Here is a 22,243-nt window from a genome sequence, read left to right as displayed (position 1 = left end):
AGAGCAACTAAGCCCATGTACCACAACTACTGAACCTGCACTCTAGAGCCCGCAAGCCACAACTACTGAGCCCGTGCGCCACAACTACTGAAGACCGCTCACCTAGAGCCCGTGCTCTGCAACAGGAGAAGACACCAAAATGAGAAGCCCGTGCACCGCATCAAAGAGTAGCCCCCGCTCACCACAACTAGAGAAAGCCTGTGCACAGCAATGAAGACCCAACACAGACAAAATAAATAAATAAAATAAATTAATTAAAAAAAAAAAAGAATCCAACACTTGGATTATATTATCGGAGCTCTAAGACCCTCCGCCCCCGCAATGATCCCAGGGCCAAATAGCCTCACCCATATTTTCTCCAAATTCCATCACTGTAACCCCTGCTGCAGGACCCAGCACAGCCTTGAGCACCTGTTCCTGCCTCTTCTCCCTGCTGGAGCATGTGATTCAGAACCACTAGGGCCAAAAAAAAAAAATCATCACGTGGTTTTAAAAAAATCCCTGGAAGGAGTCTAGGTAATTAACGTACAGAAACGCAGACTGACTGCCTCCACCATAAGATAAATCTGATATCTACTCACTCTGTCTCTATAAAAGGTTTCACAGACTATTCATTATCATTTGAACAAAGAAAAGAGACCCACACGTGCCTTTTGAATGTAAAGTTTCATAGGAAGCTTGAGGTGATTCAAATAGGTGTTGGAAGACACATTGGACTACTCAGATATTATCATCAAGTATATATGAGAAAACTGCATATTAGTACTCAAAATACACTACTGCTTATTCTTTTAACAGTGCACAATCATCTTAGTAAACATGGTACAACCATTCTCACTCCTCAAAGCAGAAATGACCATTTCCTCTACTTTGTGGGCCCACTGGACCCTGTAAGTATGTTAATAATAGGAACTGTGACCCTTTATTTACTTGCTTGTTTGTATGATCATCTCCCCACACCCCACTGCTTCCACTACTCCAGGCTGTAAGTCCCTTGAGGACAAGGACCCCATCATATTATTTGTTTTTTAATATTTATTTATTTATTTGGCTGCATCAGGTCTTAGCTGCGGCAAGGGGTACCTTTCGTTGCGGTGCACGAGGTACCTTTCGTTGCGGTGCACAGGCTTCTCTCTAATTGTGGCGCATGGGATCTAGAGTGTGCGGGCTTAGAGCATGTGGGCTCTTAGTTCCCCAACCAGGGATTGAACCCGTGTCCCCTGCACTGGAAGGTGGATTCTTAACCACTGGACCACCAGAGAAGTCCCCCATATTCTTTCTTGAGTCCTCAGTGTCCAATAGACTGTCTAGCACCCAGCAGGTACTTCATAACACCAGGATGAAAAGCAGGAGATGCAGTAGGTACTAAGAGAGCAGAAACTGAATCTGTCTTGTTCGTTGTTACCTGGCCTATACATATTTTTGAATGAATGGATGTACCAAAGAAATAAAAGACCAGTGGTACTAGGGCATGAAAGTATAGAGCTTGGTTGTGGAGTAATAAATATCATCTTTCGTCAATTCTAAAAACATGTTTTCTTACATTTTGACAGCTTAGAAATTAGGATATATTTTACAATGGATGGCATCTTGGCATTGTGTCATAGTTTATTTGGAACCTTCTGTTTCTTTCTCAGTGGTACATAGAATAGTCTTACACGTTCAAAAATAATAGTCATAGATTCAGTGAAATACAATCATTTGATGTGGCTGCAGTAAGAAGGGTTGGAAAGGTGAGTGTAAAGTTGCACTGAATTTTCCACAAGAGTAGAAACAAAAAGAGAGCTTGGGACTTCTTAGTGGCTGGAAAGTGGAGTGGCTATGTCCTTCAGAATGACTGCCCCTTCTCTAAAAGCAGCCCAATGGCCAGTCTATGCTAAATAACCCTGTCCTTCCACCTACCACTGATTGGTCCAGGGGTGGTCACATGATCCAAAGCGAGCCAATCATTATTACTCTGAGTTTTTGTTTTTGGTTTTTTTTTGCGGTACGCGGGCCTCTCACTGTTGTGGCCTCTCCCGCTGCGGAGCACAGGCTCCGGATGTGCAGGCTCAGCGGCCATGGCTCATGGGCCTAGCCGCTGCGCAGCATGTGGGATCTTCCCGGACCGGGGCACGAACCTGTGTCCCCTGCATCGGCAAGCGGACTCTCAACCACTGCGCCACCAGGGAAGCCCTGAGTTTTTTTTACTTGAAGCCAATGAGAGTGTAGGTCAGTTTGTCTCTGATGTTAGCAACAGTGAGATTTAGCGTTCAGGAGCAATCCCTGGCCATGCTCCCTGCTATGTAGGAGAGAAGCAAAGGCAAGAGACAGAGTCTTGATATCATTTGAGTGCCTGTGTGGCTCAAACTAGCTACATGCTCACCAAACCCATTTCTTTTTCTTCTTAGGCCATATTTCTCAGCCTCCTTTACCATTAGGTGGGGTCATGTACTGAGTAATAACTGATGGAATGAGGACAGAACTAATATAAGCCACTTCCAGACCTGGCCCATGAAAACCTCACATGTGAGATCCTTCAATCTTCTTCTCCATCTTCAGGTTAAAAGGAGAGAACTCTGAGATACCTAAAAGAGATGGGAGCCACAAGATGGCAGGAACCTGGGTCCCTAAACATAGAAGGTAGCCTAACCAGAAAAAAACTATGTTGAACTGTTGTATGAATGAGAAATAAACTTCATTTGTGTTAAGCACTGAAATTTGGGGGGATTGTTAAGGCAATTGCCTACTGTAATATTTCCTGGTTCCAGCTGCACCCAACGTTCCTATGGTTACATGAAACATGCCAGGATTCTTCCCATAAATTCCCTCTTTGCCCAAGCTAGTTTGAGTTGGGTGTCTTTCATTTACAACTCAAAGAATTCTGAAGAACACAGCCAAGAAAAATGAACTGCCGTCATTTGAAGTGGCAAGAAGATAAGAGTAAGCAACAATCCCTAAGTGTCAAGGGAACACCTAGAATATTTCTCAGAACAGAGTAATAATTCCAACAAACTGATGACAGGGCCTCCCTGGTGGCGCAGTGGTTGGGAGTCCGCCTGCCGATGCAGGGGACGCGGGTTCGTGCCCCGGTCCCGGAGGATCCCGCGTGCCGCGGAGCGGCTGGGCCCGCGAGCCATGGCCGCGGGGCCTGTGTGTCCGGAGCCTGTGCTCCGCAGCGGGGGAGGCCGCAGCAGTGAGAGGCCCGCGTACAGCAAAAAAAAAAAAAAAAAAAAAAAAAAAAAACTGATGACAAATCACAAACGATTCTTTTCAGTTTCTAAGGGCTTCTAGCTCTGAACTCATAAGCCACTTACAGTAAGATACTCTCTCCATTCTCATTTTATTAACAGAAACATGTATGAAGTTGTAATAACCCTGCCTTAGGGTATACCCTCATGAGTTCTCACCCATCTAGAATCCTAGCAAGATAAACGTCACTTACCATACATAGTCAGCCCTGCTGTCCCAGGATTTATTGGGAAATGGATCCACATGTAAGTCCAGAAAGTCAGATAATTACTCTGGGGCACAGAGCCCTGGGTATGAGTATACAAGCCTGACCAGAATTTTCAAAAATAAATATTCAGGAACCACCAAAGCTTAAGGGAGCATTTATAAGACTATAATTAAAAGATTACAAAAATAAACAGAAGAGTAACGCCATGAATGCCTACGTGAGCAATGAAAAGTTTTGCCTGAACTGGGAGCCAGAAATGACAGAGCATGCATCCTGCTCAGTTTCCAGAAATGTCTCTCAATGAGCCCAAGTTTCTTTTATAACAAGCACCGACATCTATAATACTTTCTAGGGGCTCGTTACAGAGCACTTCTACACTATACATTGAGTAATCTGACTCTCACAATGACAGTAGGAAGCTGGGATTGTCGTCAGTTCTCCATTTACAGCTAAAAACACAGGCTCAGACAGGTCAAGTGCTCACAGCCCCAGGATTTGTGGTTTGAGCCAAGACTTGAGCTCCAATTTCCTGATCCCATATCCTCTGTCCATTTCGTTGTCACCCAGACTATGGAATGCCAGGGCCGAGAAAGCTGGAGAAGACTTTTCCCCACTGCCATAATTCATCAACCCATTTGGAGGGTAGTTTTCTATGTTTCATGCAGTCATATGTGGGAACTTTCCGGGGGGGGTGGGGTGTGGCGGAGCATTAAAGGGCCTGGGATAAATGCTTGGTCTGCCTGCAAACCCAGCTGGGAAAACACTCCCTGACAAGACACCGCAGCTTGTACCCACAGGGAGGCCTTGACAGAGGAGAAAGGAGCCTGAAGCAGGGGGTTAGAAGTGCTGAGCCCCTCATGTAATCCTGGCAGAAACTCATGGTTGGAAGCCTCTGAGAATCAGGCAGCAAGCTCTCTCAGGACCCCAAAGATAGAATCTGGAGCAAATGAACTGAAGTTACTCTTTGCTTTGGAGGGAGAGGGGATCAAATGCATAAACTTAGCTGGCCTCAAAAAGCATTCTCTCAGACGATTTTCATGAGCCGCTTCTGAGAGACAAATTGCCAAGATCAAACACATACATATTACCTGGGAAAGACGAAAAAGGAAAAAAAAAAAAGTGCTTTAGTAAAAGCCATTCATCCCTGGCAGCTGGTGATCCACCACCTCAGAAAGAAGACATGGGAAATTGGGGGAGCTGCCCTTTGGGGTGTTGGGAAAACTGAGGAGTGGGCCTCTCCTGAATATCACTATTTCCCAGGCTCCAAGGATGAGAGGGAGGTCCTGTACCCTGGTACAGTTCTCCCAGAAATAGAAAAATCCAGGATCCTGAAGAGACATGGGATAGTGGAAGGAGCAAAGGCCTTGATTTGAACAACTTGGGCTTGAGCCACTGCTCAGTCTCTTGGTAGCTGGGACTTTAAGCAAGTCACAACCTCTTTGAGCCTCAGCTTCAATATCTGTAAAGGATACAACACTGACCTTACAGGACTGTGGGGAGGATAAAACAAAATTATTAATGTAAAGGGCATAGCACAGTGTCTGATATATAAAAGCTGCTCAATAAATATTAGTTCTTTTCCCCCTCAATCCTCACTTCAATTCCTTAGTGTTAGAATTCTAATACTTGGTCATTCTAATTCTTAGTAATTCACCAGTCCTTAGTAGTCTTGACAGGATCATGTATATTATCCAATATCTTGGCCATTTCACTTTGCCTCTTTGAAATATAAGCATCTGCGACTTTAGCTGTGAACATCTCAAATAACTCCAGGCCCTTGGGCCTCTTATTAGTCTACTTCATGCTTACTAAATTCCCTTAGACAAACAAACAAACAACTGCAACCTTATAACCTTTCTCCAGTCTGAAAGAGAATCCAAACCTTATGGATATTTAGCACACAGCTGCACTTAACAACTGGCAAATTCGACTAAACTTTCCACAAGGCTTAAAATAAAAGAGTTTTGAGCTCACCAAAGCTTTACTGAATTTGATCAGTATGTAGTGTGCCTGTGAACACAGGGACAACAGGAAGGATGAGGATCTTGTGGTCTTCTTCTTCATTACCTTCCTGGTCTTTGGGACCATTTCCTCTTGACATCCACCTATCCAAGACAGGGCCATGCCCCTCCTCTAGGTCTTCTGTATATACCACTACCAGTGCTTTGACTGTACTACACAATAGTCATCTATTTTATGCCTCCTTCACTAGTCTACAATCTCCTTTCAGGCAAGAACAGTGTTCTACCAAATCTCAATTACCAGAAACTACCGACACAGCACCTGGTGCGTAACAGATACTGAATTAACATTGGATCGATGGATGGATAGATGGATGAATAAACAAAAAGTGTTTTTAGATCTGCAAGAAACCTTAGAAATAATCTAGTCGAATACAAGGGCTTCATTTCACAGATAAGGAAGCTGAGGCTCAGAGCTGTAAGATGACTCAGCCAAGGTAGCCTCAAAGGCAGTAAGAAGATGACAAGTGGTGGCAGTCACATGCCATTTTGACTGTGAGTTCAAAGGCAGACATCACTTCACACTCACCCCCAAGGGGAGGCAGTGTAGCTTGGTAGACACAGCATGGGCTCCCCGGAGACGTCTTCTGCTACCTATCAGTCATGTGATTTTGGATAAATTGCTACATCTCTCTGAGTCACAGTGGCTGCATCTGCTAATTGGGGCTATTAACAACTCCAGGGTTGTTGGGGGTATTAAATCTGCCAACATACATAAAGTGCCTTGCATAGCATCAGCACTATGTGCTAAACAAATGTTTACTGAATGAATCATGAATGAGTCCCTGTCTAGCATACCACGACTTCATGATCCTGGCTTAGACTTTATACTTAAATCTCTGCCCACGTGGAAGGTGGCTGGGACACCCATAATTATAGAGCCATGTACTTGGAGTTTGTTTCTTGCTGGAATTGGATTTTAAAGCCAAGTAGCCTCTGTAATGTTGCTCACTGTTCCTTTCACCTGGGTTGCCCTTGCTACCTTCCTCATTGCCACACAATTGTTACCCATCTTCCATTACCCAGCTATATATGCCCTGTCTAGAAAGCCCTCTCTCGTTCCTATGATGTCTTCAGTCCTTCCTGTCTCACTAATTACTTTCCACCCTAGAGTAGAGGGGTGTATCTGTTTGGTTTTTTAAATTGTGGCAAAATACATATAATGTAAAATTTACCACCTTAACCATTTTTAAGTGTACAGTTCAGTACTGTTAAGTATATTCACATTGTTGTGCAGCCTATCTCCAGAACTTTTTCATTTTGCAAAACCAAAACTCTATACCCATTAAACAACGACTCCCCTATTGCTTCCTCCTCCCATACCCTGGCAAACACCATTCTACTTTCTGTCTCTAGGAGTTTAATTACTCTAGGTACTTCATATAAGTAGAATCATACAATATTTGTCCACTTGTGTCTGGTTTATATCACATAGCGTAATGTCCTCAAGGTTCATCCATGTTGTAGCATGTGTCATAATTTCCTTCCTTTTCAAGGCTATTCAGCTTTGAACTACATTCAAGGCTGAATACATTGAATGATTATTCAATATTCCATTGCATGTACATTCTACATTTGCTTATCCATATATCTGTTGATGGACACTTGGGTTGCTTCCACTTTTTGGCTATTGTGAATAATGCTACTATGAACATGGGTGTATAGAGGTATATCTGTTTTATCTCCTCTACTTAAGTGTGAATTTTTCAATGACAAAAGGTGGGTCTCTATAGTTCTCAAGATATCTGACACATGATGAGCACTCAATAAATACCTATCAAATAAATAAGACAGTAATCTGCTCCAAAGATGAAAAAAGTAATGATCTTCCACACACAAATTTGCAAAATGGCAGTATTACACAGCAGAAAAGCACAGTCTTTGCAGTAAGACAGTCTTGATTTCTGGTCTTGGATCTGCTTCTTCTTAGTCATGTGATCTTAGACATGTTGCTTAAGCTCTCAGAGCTTCAGTTTCTTTATGTGGTTTTTGCCACAATTAAATACTATAACTTATGTAAATCAGTTAGCACAGCACTTGGCACACCATAAACTCAAAAAATGTTTGCCAATATTATTATTATAAAGTTATATAATAAAAGTAACTTATTACACATACAAACATGCCATTTAGCTTCCTGGCCAAGATGACTTTAAAAGCAAAGAACGTACAGAATTCTGAAACCAAACAATTTATGACAGGTCATAGTCAAAACAGAAAGACACTATACAGCAGTTACAATGAATCCAGATTGGTATCACTAAACATGGAATCTTGAGCTACACAGTTGAGGTTCTGGGAGCTGGAAACTTTGTCACATCAAAGGGACAGACTTAAATGTTGTACTAAGAATCATCTCACTCAGCAAAGCAGCCTAAGATCTCATAAACGTTTTTTGTGTTTGTTTGTTTGTTTGTAATTTTCTTTTTTAAAAAATAAATTTATGTATTTATTTATTTTTGGCTGTGTTGGGTCTTCGTTGCTGCGCGTGGGTTTTCTTTAGTTGCGGAGAGCGGGGGCTACTCTTCATTGCGGTGCGTGGGCTTCTCATTGCAGTGGCTTCTCTTGTTGAGGAGCACGAGCTCTAGGTACGTGGGCTTCAGTAGCTGTGGCATGCAGGCTCAGTAGTTGTGGCTCGCGGGCTTAGTTGCTCTGTAGCATGTGGGGTCTTCCCAGACCAGGGCTCGAACCCGTGTCCCCTGCATTGGCAGGCGGATTCTTAACCACTGTGCCACCAGGGAAGTCCCTCATAAACGTTTTTTTAATCAGGATGACTTGAGGGTTTTTTTTGGTGCCTGGGCTAAATCTATTTTGAATTTGATCATTCATGTTTTGAACATTTTAACAAAACGATGAAAGAAATAAATAGATCTTTATTACTATTTCAGACAGAAGTATTTATTTCGATCTGTCTCAAAGGAAATTGAGTGTCCCCACGCCACTCCCAGATCTTCTTGGACATGAATTCCTTTTGAGGTTGCTATCCAAATTTTCCAGACCAGAAACATTCCTTCCAAAGTTAGCTCTTAGAAAGTAGAGTTCTTAAATCTTAGAAGGAAAAGCTTAGTCGAGTTTCTTTTTGTCTGCCAAAACAATTAACATTTGCCATGGCTAATTTAAATGGCTCTCTGAGACAAAATCAGAAACTCAGTTGTGTGGTGGAGGAGAGGGAAGGGAAGAAAAAGAGAAGGTAAGACAGAGTTGCCCGAATGCTAATATTGGCCCAAATGTGACCCCAAGGGACCATAACTCCTAACTTTCCTAGGACAATCATGACTTCATGTAAATTTAACTCTACGCTGAGATGATCTGTTAAATGGATGACTAAATGTGATGATATACATATATTTTGTAAGACCTTGCAATTAATTTATAAATAAGGGTAAAAATTCTTTGTCAGACCATACCTTCCAATTTTGAATTCAGAACAATACTTTCCCCATATGCTACGTGTCAATTTTAATTTGGCTCCCAAACAACAGCTAAGGGCTACTGCTGCCTTACCCACCCAGGATACCCAAATGACGTCGAGGTCCATTAGGTGAAGGGCACCAGGGTGAGACTTGAAACACAGGGCCCTGTTTAATCTTCACGACAACACTATGCTCTAAGTATTGATTTTGGTGATGACTGCACAACTCTGTGAATATACTAAAAAACTACTGAATTGTATGTACAGTTTAAATGGGTGAATTGTGTGATGTGTGAATTACATCTCAATAAAGCTATTTTAAAAGTCAGCATTATAGGGCTTCCCTGGTGGCGCAGTGGTTAAGAATCCGCCTGTCAATGCAGGGGACAGGGGTTCCAGCCCCGGTCTGGGATGATCCCACATGCAGCGAAGCAACTAAGCCCGTGCACCACAACTACTGAGCCTGCGTTCTAGAGCCTGCGAGCCACAACCACTAAATCCCGTGTGCTTAGAGCCCATGCTCTGCAACAAGAAAAGCCTCTGCAATGAGAAGCCCACACATCGCAATGAAGAGTAGCCCCAGCTCACCACAACTAGAGAAAGCCCGCGTGCAGCAACAAAGACCCAATGCAGCCAAAAATAAATAAAATAAATAATTTTTTTAAAAAATTTTAAAGGCAGTGTTATATAAAATAGTAAATCTTAAGAAAGCTCACTATGTACACACACACCCCATTCACTCCTACTGCCCTGTACCTGTAACCATTCTGTTATCTTATATCCTTCCAAATTCAAATGTTTTTTTTTTTTTTTGGTATGCGGGCCTCTCACTGTTGTGGCCCCTCCCGTTGCGGAGCACAGGCTCCAGACACGCAGGCTCAGCGGCCATGGCTCACGGGCCTAGCCGCTCCGCGGCATGTGGGATCTTCCCAGACTGGGGCACAAACCCGTGTCCCCTGCATCAGCAGGCAGACTCTCAACCAGTGAGCCACCAGGGAAGCCCTCAAATGTATTTTCTTATCCCCACTTCTTTCACAAAGTATGCACTCTTCTACACCAGCGTTCTTCTTTTCTTCTTCTTTTTGGATCATCCTTCTTTCACTTAAAATATGCTTGGAGATCTTCGCATATCAATACTTAGAGAAACCCTCATTTTTGTTTGTAGTTTAATAGCTTTCCCTTTTGTGAACATACCCATTTAATTAACCAGTTTCCCACTGATGCACACTTAAGGTTGTTTCCAATCATTTGCTATTAGCAACAATGATACAATGTTTGTGCTTTCTTTTTTTAAAAAATTTATTTATTTATTTATTTTTGGTTGTGTTGGGTCTTTGTTTCTGTGCGAGGGCTTTCTCTAGTTGTGGCAAGCAGGGGCCACTCTTCATCGCAGTGAGCGGGCCTCTCACTATCACGGCCTCTCTTGTTGCGGAGCACAGGCTCCAGACGCGCAGACTCAGTAGTTGTGGCTCACGGGCCTAGTTGCTCTGTGGCATGTGGGATTCTTCCAGGTGATCTTCCCGGACCAGGGCTCGAACCCGTGTGCCCTGCATTAGCAGGCAGATTCTCAACCACTGCACCACCAGGGTGTGCCTTCTTTTTAACTTGGTTTTATCAGGTAACATTCTGCTCCTGGACTGTCAGGAGACAGCACCAATAGCAGGAACCAATTCAGAGTTAGTTGGAACCGGGCCTGCATCTAACCTCCTCTGCTAACTAGCTACTAGCTACATGCCTCTAGGAAAGTTACTTGTATTTTCCAAGCCTTAATTTCCTCACTTCATAAAGTGGGCAAAATTCCACCTACTTTATCAGTTTTCTTTTAGGGCTCAATAAGATAAGACTGGCTCCCACTGGCCAAACTTGGGACAATTTTTGTATCAAAAAGCATAAATATTGGGGGAGGGGAGGCAGAAGGTTGGTAATGGATTATAACACATTGGGGGGAAAAGAATCCAGGAATCCAAGTGATACTAAAAAATAAAATAAAAATACAAAAATAAAAGAGAAGGGGGGCTTCCCTGGTGGCGCAGTGGTTGAGAGTCCGCCTGCCGATGCAGGGGACATGGGTTTGTGCCCCAGTCCGGGAAGATCCCACATGCCGCGCAGTGGCTAGGCCCGTGAGCCATGGCCGCTGAGCCTGCGCATCTGGAGCCTGTGCTCCGCAATGGGAGAGGCCACAACAGTGAGAGGCCCGCGTACCGCAAAAAAAAAAAAAAAAAAAAAAAAAAAAAAAAAAAAGAGGAGGGGAGCTGAAAGCTAATCTATCAGAAAAATGCCAGGAAACAAATACAGAAAAAATTTACTGCCTAAATTTTTTTAATAAAATAAATAAAATTTATTTATTTTATTAAAAAAAAGAAAAATGTCAGACTCTGACAAGTACAGGTTTCTGGTAACTGACTATATACTGCTGAACTGAATGAATAAGCATTTTCAGAACTCTAATGGAAAACTGATGAATTCATAAAAGTTCTAACAAAAGATCAAGATGAAAAAAATTAATTACATGGGACTGAGTGAACTCATGAGGATGATTATAATTTTTGTGACTTTCTGTTTGAATAAAAAAAAAATTCCACAAGGACTCAGAGGCAAAAAATATACAAACCAATTTTCACTGCAAAGTATAGGAGCTGTTACAGTGGAGGATTACTGGACTGAATGTCAATATTATGACATAGTATGAGTGTGTTTCGTGTTTGGCAATTGCAATCATTGTTGCTTTTGTTTTGGTCATCCATTTACAATGCGTGGTGTCAGTTTATTTATCTCTTGTAAAGATAAAATACAGTGTGTGTGTGTGTGTGTGTGTGTGTGTGTGTGAAAAAATAAAAGAAAAAAGAAAAATGTCAGGAAGCAAATACAGAACGGAAGAACGAATTAGAAAATCATCCTTTAATAGATGTTAATTAACCTAGGCCAGGATTATCAAAAGATGTTTAAACCACTGAATGAAAATTTTTGAGGAACAGGATATCCACACAATCTCAAAGTATCACCCCACAGACAATTTTATTAATTACAAAGAGAAAAGTGTTCCTTTACAGTGCAGGTATCAGGCAATGTCACCTCATCCAAAATACAAACCTCATGTTGCCAGTGACATGACAAACTGACAGAATGTGTCACCTAATGTGATGCAAGGGGAGGGATGCAGCATCGCCTCCAGGGAATTCTTACCACGAATGTTTAATCTGAGTCTAAGAATGAGAAAACAATCAGACAAATCCAACCTACAGTCTACAAAGCAGCTTAGATCAAAATGTCAATATTATGAAAGACAAAAAAGGCAGGGAAACTTTGCTACATTAAAAGAAACTAAAGAGACACGACTACATTGTGTAAGTAATCCTTATTAGATCCTGGGTGCCCCTCCCCCCAAAAGGTTATAAACGACATTGGAACAACTGGGGAAATCTGAAAAATATTACTGTTTCAATATAATGATATTGTGGTTACAGGGGAGAATGTCCTTGTTCTTTAGACATACATGCTCCTATGCTTAGAGGTGAAGTGTTGTGGTGTCTGCAACTCACTTTCCAATGGGTTAGAAAAAAAAAAAGTGTGTGTGTGAGTATGTGCGCACGTGTGTGTGAGTATGTGTGCGTGTGTGTGTGCGCACATGCGCAGAATGGTAAAGCAAACAAATCTAGATGAAGGGTGTAAGAGTGTTCACTGTAATACTTTTGCAATTTTTCTATATGTTTGAAAATTTTCAAAATAAGTTGGGGAAAAAAAATCAAACCAAACATGTAAACCACCTGACACCTAGTAGGTGCTATGATTGTTCCCATCATGGCTTCAAATAACTCAATACAACTACAAAAAGCTCCTCCCCTGTGCCCATGGGTAAAATAAACCAAATCAAAGTAAACACCACCAGCCAGCCAGTCCTGCCTTCAGAATGCTTACACTTTTGATCAGATGGCAAGGCAAAAACAGGAAGCAGCTGGAGATGAAGTAAGGTTTCGGTTCCAGAAAATCTACCTGGGGCCTACAGCTGCAAATTTTTTTTAAGTTAGGTAACTTTAAAAAACAAAACAGAACCAGTTACCTAACGTCACTAAGAATTTGTTTCCTCATTTACATGGAAAAGTGGAGCTAAAATCTACCACCCAGGTTGACAGAATAAGACAGCATACATAATACACCTTTGTAAAGTATGTATTATTGAAGACTCTCATTAAAAGATATTAGTCTAAAAAAAAATGATATTAGTCTCCTAGAATAAAAGCAGAGAAGGAAAGCTCCTGGATGGTTCCACCTTTGTTTCCCTATCAGAACACCCAGCAGAAGAACTGCATTTAGCTTATGCTCACAAATATTGGATGAAGACATAATAATAAGACATTATGAGACAGAATGCCTAAAGAAAGTCTTTTGGGTAACAGATGCCACTGGAATTAGAGGAAAGATTAATATGAGCTGGCCCAGCCAGAGACAGCAACACCTTAACAAAAGCACATATTTATGTGCACATAAATTTGCCAAAGCCCTATTACACACATTATCTCATCTGAGTCTCACAATAATCCCCATTTTGGAGATGAATAAACTGAGGCTTGAAAAGACAAATTACCCACCTAGCACACAACTCAAATTTGTGTTTGCTCAACCCAGCCACAGAAGAACGAAAATAACTGGCTAAAAGAATGGAAATAATTCACAGCTCAGCGATCCCAGGGTCTCTGTTGGGACAGTGAGTCACTGATGGCCACTCCTAAACTCAGACCTTTTCTACAAAAAAAAATGCCAAAAATCTGCCTTGGGATTGCTTCTGTGGATATTCAGAAAGATGAAAAATCAGGCCTTTTTACCACGTGCTTCAGATATTAAAACAGTGGAGCTTAAATTCCCCTTTCTTGTGTGGTTATGTGACGGAGATGGAGAGGAAGTGAGCAGAAGAGGTTATTTTCACTTCAAGGTTGATGGTGTCCACATTTTAGTGAAGTTAACCTTAACTCAAAAATAAAATTTTTCTGCAGAATTTTCTGGGGGAAAACTCTTGGCTGCTTTACTATTTCAGATCACTTTTTAAACATCCTGCTGTGTTGCAGACTGGGAAATATATTTTATTTCTCTCTTCCAGAGGTTTCCATGCTATTTACATATCAACCTTTACTACAGCCATCACAAAAACCAGCAGAAACTCTTAATTCCATTTTTCCCCACTTTCTGTCCATCCATCACAAATTCCTTCCCTTAGTTAAGAGAGGGTAGCCCAAGTGGCTAATGGACTTGACAAATGGCAGTGTCAAAGACTGCGATAAGAATTTTTTTAATACTTATTTTATTTATTTTGGCTGCACCAGTCTTCGTTAAGGCATGCGGGATCTAGTTCCCCGACTAGGGATCGAACCTGGGCCCCCTGCATTGGGATCTCGGAGTCCTACCCACTGGACCACCAAGGAAGTCCCTGCAATAAGAATTTAAATCAGGGGGCAATTAAAGGGAAACTGTCCGTGCCCTTTGACCCAGCATTTCTACCCCAGAAATGAATCCTACAGAAATATTCCCACAAGTTCATTACAAAAGGATGCATGCTCAAATGCTCACTGCAGCAGTGTCCAACAGCCACTGAAAAGGGCAAGTTAGAGGAACATGCAAATACACCGGGCAAATGCCTGAAATATATTAAGTAAAAGAGCAAGCAGAATACGTATTATAATAATATCATTAGCATATGTGTGGGACAAAATGACCGCCATACACATCAAAATCACAACAGTTGACTATGGGGGGTGGAATTAAGGGAATTTTCCCTTTGTACAGTAGTTCGTTGTATATTTCTGTAATGAATTTTGCTTAATCTTATGTTATGTCTAGAATCAAAAAACTAATTTAAGATATATATTTATGTGCTCTTTCATGGCCTTTCCTCTTTGCAGTCAAATGCTCTACTCCTGAGTTATAGCCCCGCTTATCTTTGCTCTTCACTTTGGAAACCGCTAGCGCTCTACCTGCATTACTACCTCTAGAAATAAAGAGTGCTGGCTGTAGAAGTTTGCACTCTTAGGGAATGACAGAATCATGGTTAGAAAGGACAGAAAAGGTCACCTACAATATCTGCCAACAAATGGTATTCCAGCCCATAGGCTAATTAAATATGTGCAGTTATCAAGAAAATCACTATCTTCTGAAGCAGGCCTTGATGTCTTCTAGCTTTGCTGTGACATTCCTAAACATGACATTCAGGAATGGGCAACTGACCTGGACACCAATATCCACAATGCGGCAGGCTAAGCAGACAGAATCATTATCACATCCAAGAAAACTAATATTGTTACACTGTCATCTCCTATGCAGCTCCCATTCAAATTTCCCCAACTGTCCCCACAATGTCCTTTATAGCTTTTTTTTTTTAAGTCCAGGATCCAATCAAGGGTTGCATGTGGCATTTGGTTGTCACAGCACTTTAGTTTCTTTTAATCTAGATTAGTCCCCCATTCATTTTGTTTTCTTTTGTTTTGTTTCTCTTTCATGACATTGACATTTTCGAAGATCGCAGGCCAGCTGTTTTGCAGTATGTCCCACAATCTGGACTTGCCTATTTCCTCATGATTAGATTTAGGTTAAACATTTCTGGCAAAAATTCTACCTTGGCGATGTTCTGTACTTCCCATTGCATCAAGTTGTCTAGTTACACTGAGTTATCTTTTTCTTCATTGTGTCACTGTGGGTACGAAGAAAGCATCAGCCAATAAATAAAATATGTAAAGTAATAAAGAATGTCAAAAACAGCTTCAATGAGCACCAGCTATTCCAGGCACAGTGCCAGACATTTCAAAATGTATTATCTCATTTAAACCTCATGACAATCATGCAAAGAAAGAGGTTCAAAGAGGTTAAGTCACTTGCCCAAGGACACACATGTAGTGATAGGAAAATGCACACATGCACATGTGAACTCACACACACACACACACACACACACAAACAAATGATCTCTGGGGTTCATGGTCTCCCTGAGGATCTTCCAGCGACAAGTTAAGAAGCCCTACCTTAGGGCTTCCCTGGTGGCGCAGTGGTTGAGAGTCCGCCTGTCGATGCAGGGGATGCGGGTTCGGGCCCCGGTGCGGGAAGATCCCACATGCCGCGGAGCGGCTGGGCCCATGAGCCATGGCTGCTGAGCCTGCATGTCCGGAGCCTGTGCTCCACAACGGGAGAGGCCACAACAGTGAGAGGCCCGTGTACAGCAAAAAAAAAGCCCTACCTTAAACTAATCTTGAGGAGTCCTACCTAGCTTTCAAGGGTTGAATTCCTGTGAAGAATAAACTGAAAATAAATTATCTGTGGTCCATACAAAATTCTTCCACACTTGGAAATATTTGGAGATGGGCCACCTTTCCACCATAGCCAAGAAAATAGGGCAATGGTTCCATAAATTATTTTAACATTCTGGTATTTGTTTGTCTTGTTTTTTTACTATTCTGCAACAAAATGAAAAAAATAGAGAATTTTTCACAAAGCTAAATATATTTTTAATTTTAAAATTAAGTTCTTTCTACAACTTTTGATATAAAATGTCCTTTATTTCATGAGATAAAGCGAAGGAGGACATATTTTTAAAATATCTTTACTACAGAAAAATAACCCTTGGCAACAACTTACCCAATTTTATCTTATTTTTTGTATTTTTACTTATCTATAAAATTCAAAAGTCTGAAACCCATTGATCTAGGGAATTCTATACAATCAAAATTATTTTTGAGAAACTAACTGGAATAAATGAAGTTCAGCCCAAAAAGAAACCAGATCTGAAATATTTCTGAAATTTCCCTTTAAGTCATCCAAAAAACATTTCAGAAGCTTGGGTGTCCTCATTTTAATGCATTTGTTAAAACCATTTTACATTTTTTTAATTTATTTATTTATTTATTTTTGCGGTATGCGGGCCTCTCACTGTTGGGCCTCTCCCGTTGCGGAGCACAGGCTCCGGAAGCGCAGACTCAGCGGCCATGGCTCACGGGCCTAGCCGCTCCGCGGCATGTGGGATCTTCCCGGACCGGGGCACGAACCCGTGTCCCTTGCATCGGCAGGCGGACTCTCAGCCACTGTGCCACCAGGGAAGCCCCCATTTTACCTTTTATATTTGCATTACTCGTTGCCATCTTCCGATATGTTGATATTTCCTGCTTTTGAACAGGCCCTTATGACTTAGATTAGTTTATTCAACCTACAAACATTCACAGAGTCCCCAGTTTGTGCAAGGCACTCTATTAGGTGCCTGAGAACCCAGACTGGTGAGTTTTTTCTTGCCTCCATGTCTCAGGTCAAAGGTCACCATCAACTTTGTGAACACTGCTCCTCCCCCGCCAAGGAAGCATGAAAGTCCGTCCTCCTTGGGGCTGTGCTCTCCTAGCACTGCCTACAAACCTCTCTGTGTGTGATTATATGTTTATGTTCCGCTCCCTCACCTGAGCAATTTTTCCAAAGCAAATACTATCTTATTCAATGCTGTATTCCTAGCACAGTGCACGTATACCTGGTGATCAGTATAAATTAGTGGAATAAATATATCTTATGATGAGGAAACTAAAGCTCATCAAAAAAATATGACGTGTCCAAAATCATACAGCTAATAAATAAGTAGTACTCAGTCTTAGAAAGCCTCACCAGAGCTCTCTTCCATTCCACCATGCTGCATCCTACACACAGACAGGGTGAGTGAGAGATCTTAGATGTCTTCCTGGAAGCTCAAACTCAGTATGACCAAAAGTTCCTCCTCCCTGAAAAAACAAACAAAAATCTGGTCCCCAGCGAATGTTACCTTTCTCTTGTAAGCAGCATCTCCAGTGGCTCAAGGAAAAACTCAAGTCATCTCGACTCCCTCTTTTCCCTATACCCACATCCAATCAGTCTACAGTCTTATCACTTATAATCTTCAAACTTAGTGTCTCTCCAATCTCTTCCCTTCTCTCCTAGCCCCTGCCACCACCCTAGATCCAAGCCACCACCATGCCACACGTAGACTACAAAAATGACGTGCTACCTCATCTCACGTTCACTTTGGCTAATTCTCTCCAGTCTCTTTCCCACTTAACAGCCACCGTGATGGTTTTAACATCATTCTACCTGCATATGTAATTCATCTAGCTAATTAAAGCCGTTCACTTAAGATAAAGACCAAATTCACCTGTGGCTCAGAAAACTGCCCACTCTCTAGACTCTGTCCACCTCTCCAGCCTCATTTGTCTTCATTCCGGTCTCTCTCCCTTGCTCTGCCTCCATATACTAACCTTTTAAATCCTCATATTTATCGCTTTCCTTTGTATTTTGAACATGCAGTTGCCCTTTGTTCCCATTCTCAGCACCTCCCATTGCAGTCCTAAATTACTTACACTCACTCTTCAAGTCTCTTGAAATGTCACTTCCTACAGGAAGCCTTCCCTGATTCTCCCAAACAAGGGAAGCACACCACATTAGGCACTTTTATCCCACCTTGTAGTACATCCCCCTTTGGCAGGAGCATTCATCACACCTGCAATTACTTCTCCAATGATTATCTCCCCTATTTAGAACATAAGCTCCATGATGGCAGTGGAAGCGTCTCTTTTCACTGAGGTACCCGGTCCTTAGAATATAGTAGCTGCTCACCATATCTGCTGACAGAAGGACAGGCTGAGGCCATAACATCAGGCCAAGTAAACCAAGGGGAAAGGATTCTTATCCCTCTGCAAAGGATTTAAACTAAGGGAGGGGACTTCCCTGGTGGAGCAGTGGTTGAGAATCCGCCTGCCAATGCAGGGGACACAGGTTCAAGCCCTAGTCCGGGAAGATCCCACATACCGCAGAGCAACTAAGCCCATGCGCCACAACTATTGAGCCTGCACTCTAGAGCCTGCGTGCCACAACTACTGAAGCCTGCGTGCCTAGAGCCCGTGCTCCACAACAAGAGAAGCCACTGCAATGAGGACACGTGCACCGCCACAAAGAGGAGCCCCTGCTCACTGCAACTAGAGAAAGCCTGCATGCAGCAATGAAGACCCAATGCAGCCAAAAATAAATAAATAAATGTTAAAATAAAATAAGGGAGAAAGAAATGCATAGCTTTTCAAGGTCACAGAGATAGCAGTGATAGGGCCAAAACTAACCTTCCATTCTGCTCATTTCTCCTCCCTAAAACACTAAAAAGCCTGGGTAGGAGAGGGCACAGCTTAGAAGAGGGATGAAAAGATGGTGAGTGAGAGGTTCAAGATGACAGCTTCTGAATCTGCCTGTCACACTAGTTGCCTCCAGATGGGCAGCAGTTAGACTTTTCATGCCTAGAGAAGCACTGTCTTACACAAACATAACCACTACCAAATCCTTTTCCTTAATAGGAAGTTTATAAAATAACAAACTTCTTTCATCCACAAAGGAGAAGAAATAACAGGAGGAAAAGCTGTTGCTGCTCCAAGCACCTTAAGAAAAAAAAAAAAAAAAACCCAAATGGCTAGTTTGGCCACCTGGACCTGCTCCTCAGCAATCAACAGGGAAGGGAGGGGAAAAGACAGCCTTCCCACCACATACTAAAGCAGGGAAAGGAAAAAAAAAAAGTATTAAATGAGGCAGAAGCCATTCGAAGTCTACTTATTCTTTGGGAATTATGAGAACATTTTGCGTAGAGCATTTAAAAACCTCGCTAATGCATTGGCAGCTCTTAATACAGGTACCAAGGAAAGGAAAAGTGGCATGGGCTCAACCGCAACAGTTCACTGTCCACGTGCTGCTCAGGCCAAACTATGTCTGTCACAGAAGCCACAAACCAGGGCAAGGGGTCAGGTTCATTGCTGTTCATCCTGCCAAGCACCAACTGCAAGAAAAAGAAAAGGCAAAGCCTCTTCAATGAGGACTCTGTAGAATAACTATTAGCACATTCTCATTCACCCTGGAGCTTCTGGGTGAAGAAGAGAAGGGATGAGAGGGTATTCAGAGAAAAGTGAAAGTGACTTAGAGAAAGAGATGTCATCTACTGGTGATAAGAGGGAGATTTTGAAACACAGAGGAAAAATGAGAATGGCAAATGGAGAGGCAGGGAAAGAAACTGGAAGAACTTCAAGAGACACAGAGGGGTGGGGAAAGGAAGGTACAGCGGGAGGGATGCTCAGCAAAGCAGACAGTAAGCAACAGAAAAACAGAGAGAGAAGCAAAGCCAGGCAGTCCATCTTTTCCCAAATCCCAAAGCTGCTCATTGCATCCCAATAAATCACTCTACCACAAAGCCCATACAATGGACTGTCCTTTGCATTCAGTAACAAGCAGCATTTAACGAAGCATCGCCCAGCTGCAACTTTGGAGACCTAAGGGTCTGAATTAAAAATGAACAAAATTGGTTCAGCAACAGAAGACAACCAGTAATGACTTTCCCCCAATGCCTGCCTTGGCTATGAAAGGTTTAGCGTTTTGAAGTTAAGCATAAAACACTCTGGCATTTCTCCTTTTGACATTCCAAGAGGGGGTGTGGTTGACCCCAGGTCCATTCATTTCCAAGGTTGTAGATCTCTCAGCTAAGACTGGCCCCATCTGTTCTGGAGTCAGCCAGCTGTTTATTTCAAAATAACATATTTATTGTACTAATCATCCTACTAACCCTTACAAGAAGAGAGCCAATATCATACGGGTCAAATGCTCTCTGTCTTGTTAAACGTGTCAGTTTGTTTAAAAACCAAAACCAAAAAGCAAAAAAAAACCTCTACTATCCTCCTCGGTTTCAACCTCCAGGATCACTCTTCCATGCGTACCTTTCAGTAATGGCAAATGAAGGTTAATGGCGCTTCTAACTTTTCCTTTCCCTAATGCTTTAAAATGAACCAGAGTGTCCCTAATGATCTCTTCTCCAAACCGTTACTGGTGACTGTGCCTCAGGAAACGGCAGCTCATTATGGTACCATTGTCAGTGGCAAGGAGCCTATTGCAATGTAATTTAAAACACTCACACAAGCACAAATCTGTCGGCTCCACTTCCAAACAATCCTGAAATCCTGCAGTTGGGAGAAGAAAAACACTTAACAAAAATGCTGCATCTAGAAGCCCAAGAGAACCTTCACCAGACACGTGAAATGTTTCTGACAGGCACGGAGTGCACCATTAAAGGACACTGTCACCTCAAATCAGCAGAAAAGGCGAGACAAACGACGTAGACACACACACATACATAAAATAAAGCCCCACAAAACTTAACCTACTCAGAAGCACGCTCATCTTAAAAATGAATAGTGTGTGCTCGCCCAAGTGACATGAAATGTTCCAAAGTAGTGCGACCACATTAAATCACTGTCTCCATTTCTCCCCACGCATCACCCCTTCCCACTCAAATCTCAGCACTAGGGCCGTGTGTGACAGGACTGCAGTCCCCCAACCTCTGCCTTCCTCTGATTTTCCAAGAGCACTTCCCAACGTCCTCCCCAGCCCAGCCCCCTCTCCCAGCCTCCAAAAAGGTTGAGGGGAGTTGCGACTAGGGAACTGGCAGGCATAGGTCCTCCGGCGGGGGAAGGTTGCTGGAGTTGTTCTTTGCAGTGACCCAAATTGCACAGAGCTTTTCGCTTAGCGGCGTTTGCGAGCACCTCCCCAGTCCTCCCGCCCCCATCTTCCCAAAAGAAAGCCTTGAGAACTAAGCGGGAGGAATAACTTGGTAAGAACCATTTGAATAAATCACTTCAACTCACCTGGTTTGGGATTTTTCTCCCCACCCCAGGCATAAACAGAAAGGATGTGCGAATGAGTCACGCACGCAAGGGAAGGTGTTGCGATGTCCTAAGTCCAAGGGCTGGAGTCAGTCCCTGCCCTGGTGCTGCTGCTACTCTTAGCTCAGCTGGAGCGAGCGGCAATCGCAAGCCTAGCAGCAGCAGGGGGGTGGATAGATCTTAGCACAATGAATGCAGTGGGGTTTTTGCAATGACATCATCCCTCTGTCCAAAAGGCCCCAATAGCCATGCTCAGGTGCGATGCATTCTGGGAATTGTAGTCTCCTCAAGGCCTGGAGGGGACACAGAGGCTATTGCCGGAACTACAATGCCCAAAATGCGCCAAGGTCGGACCCGCCCAGAGCGGGCAAAGGGAGAGAAGGGGACTCGGCCGCCATGTTAGGAGTGCTAGGACGTTTCTGCGGAGCCGTCTGAGGTTTTAGGGAACGCGGGAGCCGAGTGGTGGTGCAGAGGGGACGGTGAGGAGGAGCACAAGCCAGTCGGAGAGCCTGGGTTCCAAACCTGGGCACCGGGGAATGGAGGCAGCATCTGGGGGCTGAGTTGGACGCGTCCGTCTGGTGGCGGCATGAGAGACCGAGTGGGCCTTGACCTCACGGTCTTGCAGGGGCTGCGGAGGCCCTCTGCTCCTCTTGCTCCATTTTATAACTAAGGGATTGAGGGAGTCAGTTTACTCCTGGGCTCA

The 22,243-nt window shown here is 42.9% G+C and overlaps 1 protein-coding gene across 2 annotated transcripts in view; it reads right to left on the bottom strand.

Annotated features, from left to right (window-relative positions):
- Positions 1–21,673, bottom strand: part of RAB30 (RAB30, member RAS oncogene family) — an 81,735-nt gene extending 60,062 nt beyond the window's left edge. For both annotated transcript variants that reach the window (XR_009533033.1, XM_060104857.1), the window contains exon 1: positions 21,523–21,673. The gene's annotated coding sequence lies outside the window, so the exon portion shown is untranslated. The remainder of the gene's footprint in view (positions 1–21,522) is intronic.
- Positions 21,674–22,243: the final 570 nt, after the last annotated feature.

This window comes from Mesoplodon densirostris, chromosome 7 (genome assembly GCF_025265405.1).
Source record: "Mesoplodon densirostris isolate mMesDen1 chromosome 7, mMesDen1 primary haplotype, whole genome shotgun sequence".
In the NCBI taxonomy this organism is placed as follows: domain Eukaryota; kingdom Metazoa; phylum Chordata; class Mammalia; order Artiodactyla; family Ziphiidae; genus Mesoplodon; species Mesoplodon densirostris.
This window is presented reverse-complemented; position numbering and strand designations above follow the sequence as displayed.